Consider the following 10988-nt stretch of genomic DNA (forward strand, 5'->3'; position numbering starts at 1 on the left):
CCTCTGGCTGACTCATGTAAACATCCTCAGCCAACCTTCCATTAAGGAAAACGGTTTTGACATCCATTTGCCATATTTCATAATCATGAAATGCAGCAATGGCTAACATAACCCTATTAGACTTAATCTTTGCTACTGGTGAAAATGTCTCATCATAATCAACTCTCGGAGTTTGAGAAAAGCCTTTTGCAACCAGTCGCGCCTTATAAGTGTGTACATTACCATCCATGTCGGTCTTCTTCTTGAAGATCCATTTGCACCCGACTGTCTTACGACCTGGTACATTGTCAACCAAGTTCCAAACTTGATTATCATACATGGACTGTATCTCGCTGTACATAGCCTCTTTCCATTTGGCAGCCTCAGGGCCTGCCATGGCTTCCGTGTAGCTGTTAGGTTCATCCAGACTTACCAGTGTGTTATCACTGATAAATGTATCACCTTCCGCAATAATATGTAACCCATAGTAATGCTCAGGTGCATTCCTAACTCTCGTGGAACGCCTCTGAGGTACAGACTCGTCAGTCGGATCAACAGAAGTTTCCTCCTCAGGTTGATTGCTAGGGTTTGAGGTTCCTTCACCACTTGATTCTTGAATTTCTTCAAGGTCAATTTGCCTCCCGCTGTTTCCTTGGCTTATGAACCCTCTCTCGTGAAAGACTCCTCTCCTTGCTACAAAGACCATATTATCACTAGGTCTGTAGAAGAGGTAACCAAAGGATTTCTGTGGGTAGCCGATGAAAATACACCTCTCACTTCGAGGTTCGAGCTTATCGTGAGTCTCGCGCCTCACGAAAGCCTCGCAACCCCAAATCTTGATGTGATCTAGATTGGGAACTTTTCCAGTCCACATCTCGTGAGGTGTTTTGGCAACCTTCTTGGTAGGGACTAGATTAAGGATATGGGCGGCAGTCTCTAAGGCATACCCCCAAAATGAGATTCGTAGCGAAGCTCGACTCATCATGGAACGAACCATATCCAACAAGGTTCGATTACGCCTCTCAGACACACCATTAAGCTGTAGTGTTCTGGGAGGTGTCAATTGTGAGACAATCCCACATTCCTTAAGATAGTCAATGAGTTCTGTACTAAGATACTCACCACCTCGATCGGATCGAAGCATCTTAATGTTCCTGCCCAGCTGATTCTCCACTTCCTGTTTAAAATCCTTGAACTTTTAAAAGGTTTCTGACTTATGCTTGATTAAGTAGACATATCCATATCTACTATAATCACCAGTAAAAGTCACATAGAAGCGGTTAGCATCCCTTGTGGCGGTTCTGAAGGGTCCACACACATCAGTATGTATGAGGTCCAACAAACCCTTACCCCTAGCACAAGAACCAATGAAGGGTGACTTTGTCATTTTTCCAAGCAAACAAGATTCACAACTATCATCTGACTTTAGGTCAAATGACTCCAAGACTCCATCCTTTTGGAGTTGGCCTATGCGTTTCTTGCTCACATGTCCAAGACGACAATGCCATAATGTTGCTTTATCCAAGTTAGTGGATGAATCGATACACAACACATTATTTCCTAGGTTATCAATAACCGACACAGTTTCATGTACACCATCACAAGGTAACGCTTTAAAGTAAAGAACATTATTAAAGAAAGCATTAATACCAACACATTCATTATCAAACGAAAAGGTAAACCCTTGTTTGTACAAACCATGAAAGAAAATAATATTTCTCGCCATTTCAGACGAGTAACAACATTTATTCAAATCTAATGTTAACCCACTACTTAGCAACAAAGAATAAACTCCAATCTTGGTGACATGTGAAGCTTTCCTATTCCCCATGATCAAGTTTATCTTCCCATGCTCCACATTCTCACTTCTTCTTAGTCCCTGCAAATCAGAACATATGTGAATACCACAACCTGTATCAAAGACCCAAGAATTAGAATGAGGTGAGTTATTAGACAATATAGTGTAAATACCTACATGGTTGGGTTTCACTTTCCCATCCTTAACATCTTGCAGGTACTTTGGGCAGTTTCGCTTCCAGTGCGACTTTTCATTGCAATAGAAGCATTCAGCCTCTTTAGGGTTGGTAGAAGGAGTGACAGAACCACCTTTGGTTCTACTTGAAGAGGAGCCATCAAAGGACTTTCCCTTGGTACCCTTCGAAGGGATCTTCCTCTTCTTCCCTTTACCTTGCCCGATTACCAAGACAGGGGTGGCGGTAGGAGTAGGAGTAGTAACAACCGATTTACCTTTAAGACCGGTTTCGGCGGTCTTCAAAAGTCCTTGAAGTTTGCTGAGTGTAGCTTCCTCCTTGTTCATGTGATATGGCATTTGAAATTGATCATAACAAGAAGGTAAGGAGTGCAAAATGATGTCAATTTCCAACTCCTCAAGGAAGTTCACATTCAATTTCAGCAAACGGTCCACGAATCTTTGCATTTTCTGCATGTGGCCCGTGATGGGTTCACCATCCTTCATTCAGGTTGTTATCATGGAGGAGATGATTTCATACCGCTCTTGACGAGCACTCTGATGGTATCTGTCCATCAAGTCCTGGTGCATCTCAAAAGGGTAATAGTCCTCATAGGACTTTTGGAGCTCGGCTGTCAATGTGGCCAACATGATACATGCCACTTTGGTAGCATCTCTCTCATGTGCCCTAAAGTCAGCGATCTCCTCGGGAGTAGCAGTAGACTCATCAAGATCCTTCAGCTCCTTGTCGAGGACATATTCCTTGTCCTCATAGCGTGTGACCATCCTAATGTTCCTTATCCAATCATTGAATTTGGATCCATCGAAGATGACTCTCCCACAAAGGTTCATGAGAGAGAAGGAGCCGGTAGGGTTTGAGCCAGAAGCAGCATTGTTGGAAGACATCTGAAAAGAAAGAAGGACAAGTTTAGATTAGATATAAAGATAGTCCTTAATAAGACACCCAAATGTAATATTAAGGCTAGGACCCAACACAATATTTTATAACTTAGAAGAGGGATGCCGTAATCCAAGCTATAAAATATTTGAAGGTAGGTGAATGACGATTCACCAATTTCCACCATGAAAACGAAATGTATAATTAGGTTTTAATATCTTTTGAAACTCCTAGATTCTTTTGAGATTCATTGAACTTTTCAATGGCATGTTTCAATCTCGAATGTGCCCTTCAAGTTTTGTGACTGGGATACCGATGATCACAGAACAAGGTGTGAATTAACCATGCAAATTACTTGGTACTCTTAATGTTTATCACCTAACCGATGTGCCGGTTAACCACACACACTCCACCAATCTATGATAAACCTTAAGCCACCCTTTTCCTACCTTGTTAAATCCAGGTTAGTGTGCCGGTTAACCAAACACGCTCCACTAACGACTTAAGCAAGGTGCAAAGTGTAATTTCATGGATTAGCACCAAATTCACATTTTCCTAAAGTAACTAAGATTGAGAATTTATAAAACATTTAGTTACTTTATAATCATTATACTTTTAATGAGGATTAAAGTCATTGTCTTACTCGTTCGGCTAACGAACCTCCACCAGTCAAGGAAGCGGTGGGTGAGAGTGGACACCCACTAAGCTGCCATTTTATAGGCAACAACCTCATACCCCCCTTATAGACCGGCTTCGTGAATGAGGCCTACTAAAGGTAAAACGACTTGTTCTTATACATATATATTATTAACTTATAATATTATAAAGTATAAGGGTCGAATTTTAACTTTTTAAAATTCTAGGGGTTGGAACTAAAGTTTTCTAAAGTGACTTTACATGTTCCAAAACTTGAGGGCAAGTTTTGTAACTTTTAAAACTTTTCAACTTCATAACTTATGAGTTAATGGTTTATTAAAAATGATGACTCTTCGTTTTATGTAACATATGTGTTTCTTTAATGGACTTTAAAAGAAGGACTTTTGGTAATCCATAACTTGAGGACAAATTATAGATTCCATTAAAACACATCAAGATCAAGAATTAAACTAACAAACTATTTGCAAATAATTCCTATGATCTTCTAAACTCATAAGTGTATGAACATTCATATCAACAATTTCAAGAATCATAAATAACACATACAAAACTTGAAATTTTGATAATAGGCATTGTAAATGGATTAGCATAACCATTACACCATCTAAAACAAGTTTTATAAGACCAAAACAGTTTAGGGTAATGTTTCTAGTCCATTTCCAGCAGCAAAACTCGAAAAACTGCATTCAGGGCCTCCTACTCGTCGAGTGCAAGAACCTACTCGACGAGTAGGATGAAATAACACATGGACTCGTCGAGTCCCCCCATGGACTCGGGGAGTTCACTCAGCAGAATGCATAAATCTTGAGTTTTTTTAACAATTTGCATCAAGTATCAAGAAAACAAGCCTAGGCTCTGATACCACTGAAGGGTTTTGAGCATTCTAACACTCCTAAGGTGTACTTGCAACCCTAAAAACCTTGGATCTATGTTTTACTAAGATACATGCAAATTTGATTTTTCCAAGGTTCTCAACCTAACTAGCATGGCATGGGGAACATGAAACATAAAAGCTAGTAGAAGAGCATACCTTTTGTTGCTTGGATTCCTTGAGAACTTTGTGAGCCTAGCACCCAAAATGTGATGCCTCAAATGTCTCACACAACACCCCAACTCTTGGAATAACTTTGAGAGAAGTACACTATCACTCAAAACTAGCCCTCTTGTTCTACACATAGTGCCGATTTTGGTAGCCCATGGGGTCCTTTTATAGTTGTGTCACAAGTAGGGTTACAACATGTAAACCCTAATTGACATGGCTTTTCATATTCCATGATCCATGGGTTTATAACCTCCATGGACTATCCATGGAGCACTCTATGGGTTTTAGCCCAATTCAATAAACCATGGATTATTAGCTCACTATAAAAGAACGGATGATTTACACAATCAACCCCATATATTTAATTAGTCTCCTTTTGATCACCAAATTAATTCTAAATTAATTTTTGATCAATACTAATTAAATAATATTATTAATATATTAGAACTTATAATATATTAATAAACCTTAAGTGTCCTTTCTCCCATTTTTGTCTATCCAAGTGTTGCAATGCCATGCAACCCAAATGGACCATGCCAATCGGGTCAAGTACATTCCAGAAATAGTTATGAACTTAGACACCTAATCCAACAAGAAGGATGCTTTATGAGATATTAAGCTCCAAAGACAATGATCAGCTCCTTTGAGTGTCTTTAGTGATGCAGTGTCATAAAAATCAAGACTTGGACGTGTGAATCAACCCATGCATGAGATATGAGCATTTTGAGATAAGAGAATGAGAGTTTTGGGTGTTTGTGACTTTACCAGCCATGCAAAGGCTTAAAGTCACAGACTTTATGAAGTAAGAGCCCTTAGGGAGTCCAGATCTGTGATATGAGCTAAGGTCTTAACTGATTAAGACCAAATGAGTAAGAAGAGAAAAACTAGGACGTATGCTGAGCGTAATCCCAGTACGCGCAGCGTAGGGTCAGGAATCCCCGATGCATGCATGGCGTTGGAGTACGCCCAACGTAGGCGTCTGGTACGCGCGGTGTACTCGCTTCCGTTGACTTTTAGGGTTTGGTCAATTTGTGGACTATTAAGGCCATGGAGGGGTAAAATGGTCTTTTACCCTTCAGTGAGCTTGTAGAAGGGTTAGTCTGGCTTCTTTGAGAGCCGCTATTAATTAGGGATAATTATCGTATGTGTTAGGCGGAGGCTAGACCAGTGATTCGAGTTCGAGGTTATCCGATTTCTTACAAGGTGAGTTTTCTCACTATACGTACCATGAGTGGTATCTATGTGTGACCGGAGGGTCTTATGTGCTTATTTGAGTTATGTGATATTATGCATTTTATCTGTGTGATATATATGCTATATTCTGTGTTTTACTGAGACAGGACCGGAGGGTCCAACCCGAGTTGTGGGACCGGAGGGTTTCCACTGAGACAGGACCGGAGGGTTCAAACCGAGCGGTGAGACCGGAGGGTCCTCACTGAGACACATGATCGGAGGGTCCACACCGAGACGTATGAGACTGGAGGGTCCATGCGGAGTTATAGCCATGAGAGGCTTATTATTTGTGTATGTGGTATTTTGGGGAACTCACTAAGCTTTGTGCTTACCGTGTGGTGTGATATGTGTTTCAGGTACTTCTCAGGACCGCGGGAAGGCTCCGACATGATTGTACACACCTTTTCGAGACTATGTTGAGGATTCTGGGATTTGACTTTGATTTGTGCGTTTATGTTGACATTGAGACACTTGTGGTTTTTATGAAATATAATATATATATGAGTTTTATGTGTTTTAAAAATGAAAAATTTGGTTTGAAAATTTACGTCGTTACAAAAGGGGTGATCCGATTCAGGAAGCGGGGCAAGCTGGGCCCTAGATACATTGGTCCTTTCAGAGTGATCGCCCGAGTGGGTAAGGTAGCTTATCGGTTGGAGCTGCCTGTGGAGTTGAGTCAGATTCATAACACCTTCCATGTGTCCCAACTGAGGAAGTGTGTAGCAGATGAGACGACAGTGGTCCCCTTAAAGGACATTCAGGTTGATGATCGCCTGAACTACATTGAGAAGCCGGTAGCGATCTTGGATAGGAAGGTGAAGGTCTTGAGGAATAAAGAGGTGCCTTTGGTTCAGGTTCAGTGGCAACATTGGAAGGGATCCGAGTGGACTTGGGAGCCGGAGTCCGAGATGCGGGAGCAGTACCCATAGTTGTTTCCGGAAGATAAATTCAAGGGCGAAGTCTGATTCTAATGGGGGAGAATTGTAACATCCCGACTCCCAGGTATAATATTTAATTAAATTGCATTCATGATGTCAGAGCAACTCGACGAGTTGGATGCCCCAACTCGCCGAGTAGAGGAGTTAATGGCCGCGTGATTTGTAGAGTCTACTCGACGAGTTGGAGGACCCCAAGTCGACGAGTAGGTGCTGAGTGTGAAAACCCTAATTTTCAGGGTTTGTGTCCTATTTAAAGGACCTTAAGCCTTCATTTCCGCCTAACTTATCATCTTAGCACTCAAAGAGAAACCCCAATCGAGCTATATCCTTGTGTAAGAGAAAGAGAGGCTAACACTTCATACTTTGGTGCGTTTTTGGAGGAAGATTAAGGAGCAAAAGGCTTGGGACGAGAGGGAGCTCTTGGATCCGATGTTCATTCATCCCTAGCTTCTATTTGAAGGTAAAAAGTTACTACCTTGATCATTATTTGGTTAGATCTCTTTTCTAGGGAGTTTAGGGCCTTTTTCCATCCCTTTTTGAGTGCTTGAGTTGTTTGAGCTTGTCATGGAATTGAGACTTCAGATTTGGACAATATTAGGTCCCTTGAGCCCAAAGGTCCATGCTTTATCAAGCTAGTGGCAAGCTTTTACGCATTAAACCCTATATAGAGCTTGTTTTGGCATTTCGAGCCCTAGATGCCATGCATTGACATAAAGCTTGCAGCTTTACGTGGTATTTCAGCCTTCGGAGGCTAGATCTAGAGTTTGGGACATTATTTCTTCTTAGAATCGACTGAATGAGAAATTGATCTAGAGGGACTCGACGAGTGCATGAGCCAACTCGACGAGTCAGCGAGGGTTTTCCCCGATAGTCTGGACACGCTACAACTCAGCGAGTTGATGAAACAACTCGACGAGTTGAGTTGGAGTTTTTCCGATCCTTCTGAGAACAGGAGGAACTCGACGAGTCGCATAGGTGCACTCGACGAGTTGGGTCAACATGGACTGTTGACTCGAGTGTTGACTTCCGTTGACTTTTAGGGTTTGGTCAATTGTGGACTTTGGAGACTATGGAGGGGTAAAATGGTATTTTCACCCTTTTTGAGATCTAGTAGAGGAGCTAGCTTAACATCTCAGAGTGGTTATTACAAATTGCTTATTAGAGATAATTATATTATGTAGGCGGAGTCTAGACTGTTCGTGGGGGTACTAGATCTACTTGCTTACTTACGAGGTGAGTATTCTCACTATACTTACCTGAGCGGTAATACTGTGTGACCGGAGGGTCTTACTTGAGTTATTAACTGGAGGGTCCTATGTGCTTATACTGAGTTATGTGATATTATGCATTTTGTCTTTGTGATATATGCTATATTCTGTGGTTTACTGAGTTAGGACCGGAGGGTCCAAACCGAGTTATGAGACCGGAGGGTCTTCACCGAGATACATGACTGGAGGGTCCGACCCGAACTGTGAGACTAGAAGGTCTTCACTGAGACACATGACTAGAGGGTCCACACCGAGATTATGTTTGAGGATTCTAGGATATTATCAGGATCGCGGGAAGGCGCCGACTTGATTGTACACACCTGTTCGAGATTATGTTTGAGGATTCTAGGATATTATCAGTTGTTTGTTGATTTGTGTTTTTTTTGACAATTGACATATTGTGGTTTTGAGAAAATGTGATATCGAGTTCTTACGTGATTTAAAATTTTAAAAAAATTGTTTGAAAATTTACGGTTTTACAAGTTGGTATCAGAGCCTTAGTTTGAGGGATTCGGATGTACTCTCGGGTATGTCTGGACTCAAACTGAGGATTTGAGAATTTTTTTCTAAAAAGAAATGATTTTTCTAAAAACGAGTAAGAGCTTTTAAGAGATAATGAGACGGAGCAATGTGTACAATCAACCAGAGCCCGAACGGTGATTTCCCAAAATACCATTACTTGTTTGTATTATGAGATATTTATAAGATATTAGAGATGCATGCTAGAGGATAAGCTAGGTATTTCAAAATTTAGAGCTAGAGTTGCCTGATTCATGATGCCTTAGCCTAGGGTATGCTATTGATTGATCTTATCCGCTATTTGCTCTGTGTGTGTACTGAGTAAGGGAAACATAGCAGGAATCATAACAACTATAAATATCATTAAACCATATATTATATTTAGTTTTATTCATTAGTAAGCTCAGGTAGAGGTCATTAAGACAATTGAGATTATAGAATTTTTAAAGATTTATATATTATCATATAATTCAAAACAAACAATGTTTATACCAACTTATTATAAGATTTATTATATAAAGGTAACAACGTCATTTATATATTTAAAAAACATATATTTGTAAAGATTTCAAATATATTGTTTTATTATGTCTAACGCACGAATATTCGTCTAATATATATATATATATATATATATATATATATATGAGTTGGGAAGATTTTTCTCTTTTTTATTATCTTAAATAAAATTAAAATAGATTTAAGGGTACAATAGTTTATACATTAAATATTAAATATTAAATGAAAGTATAAAAACACTCCTTGAAAAAATCATTTCCCTAATCTATTTTAATAAATGAAAATCTTTTTGCCACATGTCATACTCTCATTGATTTGGCCACATGATATTTTGTGGTTATTTTCAATTAAATTTTTTCCACATGACATTTTGTGGTTTTTTCTATTTTATTAAATTTCACATATTATTTAAATATAATAATTGCAATAAATATAATAATAAAAGCATATCAATTTCAATAATTGACTTTCCTTTTAATTTCAATATTTCTAAATTAAAACTCCATTAGTTTTCTTTGTTTATTTATCCAAATTATCTGTTTAAATTTAAAAGAGAAAAAAAAACATTTTAATTTTAATAATCCAATATTTTTCTAATTTTTCTTATCAATTTAAACTTTTTCAAATGTTTGGAATTTTCATATTTAATTTTTTTAATAAACTCATGTAATACATGGGTCTTACACCTAGTCTTTGTATCAGGATAAAACCACATGAACCCTTTATTAGATTTTCAAAACATATGCACCAAACCAAGTTATTAAAACCTCTCTCTCTGTGTGTGTGTGTGTGCGTGTGCGTGTGTGTGTTAGAGATATGGCAGCTACTACTACAAGCTCCTCCAATTGTAGCAACTTTTTCCACACCGGAGGTAATAACGTAGAGGCCAGCAGGGGCCGAGGAGCTCCATCCCACCAGGGGTGTGCAAAGGTAGATGGGGTGGCTTTGTGGCTCATGAATGGTGTTGCTAATGCGTTTTTCGCGTCCCTCCAAAGATGCTCTTGCATTCGTATTGCCACCGTCGATGATCACGAAGAAGATTCCAACGACTTGCCACTCATTTTCAATGATGGGAATCTGCGGCATCATGATGGTACTGGTAATACCACCACCACCTGGAGGAAAACAAACAAACCAGGAAAGGGTCGAGTGACTTTGCTGAGGAATAAGTATAACAAATCAACGACTACAATATAGATAGCCTTTGATTTGGTATGTAATTTTATTCTTGCTAAGTTAAGATCATATGGAATTACATATGATTTTTCTGTTTGTTTTTGTGTTTGTATCATCTTTTTGAAAATACCAATGAAGAAATAATGGGAAAAAGCTAAACACATGTGAGCTGTGTTTTACCTGTTAATGAGAGTAATGTTTGTGAATTATGATCGATACAACTAAATATTCCTTTTCTTGTGAACCAATAATTGATGCATATCCCTATTTCCTCATGCTCATGATCATGATCATGATAATTAATTAAATAATAATCATTTTTATTTCATCCCTTTTCTCAATGACAAATCTTATAAAACTTACTAACATTTCTTTTAGTCGTAGAGATTATCTATGATATACTCTAATTTTTGTGAGTTATGATCGATACAACTAAATACCCCTTTTCTTGTGAACCAATAATTGATGCATATCCCTATTCCCTCATGCTCATGATCATGATCATGATAATTAATTAAATAATAATCATTTTTATTTCATCCCTTTTTCTCAATGACAAATCTTATAAAATTTACTAACATTTCTTTTAGCCGTAGAGATTATCTATGATATACTCTAATAAAAGTTTCTTACTCTCCATAGATTTTCTCGTAACTGTGAGAATCACAATATAAGTTGTCAACTAGGAATGATAATCTCTTGGCATTTTCTTGTTTCTTAAGTCATTACAAAAGTTAAAGACTGGGATATGTACCCGCATCATTTTCCCTTTTTATATCATAACATATAC

Source organism: Lactuca virosa, chromosome 1 (assembly GCF_052849685.1).
Source record: "Lactuca virosa cultivar CGN04683 chromosome 1, Lactuca_virosa_CGN04683_v6, whole genome shotgun sequence".
NCBI classification, from domain to species: Eukaryota; Viridiplantae; Streptophyta; class Magnoliopsida; order Asterales; family Asteraceae; genus Lactuca; species Lactuca virosa.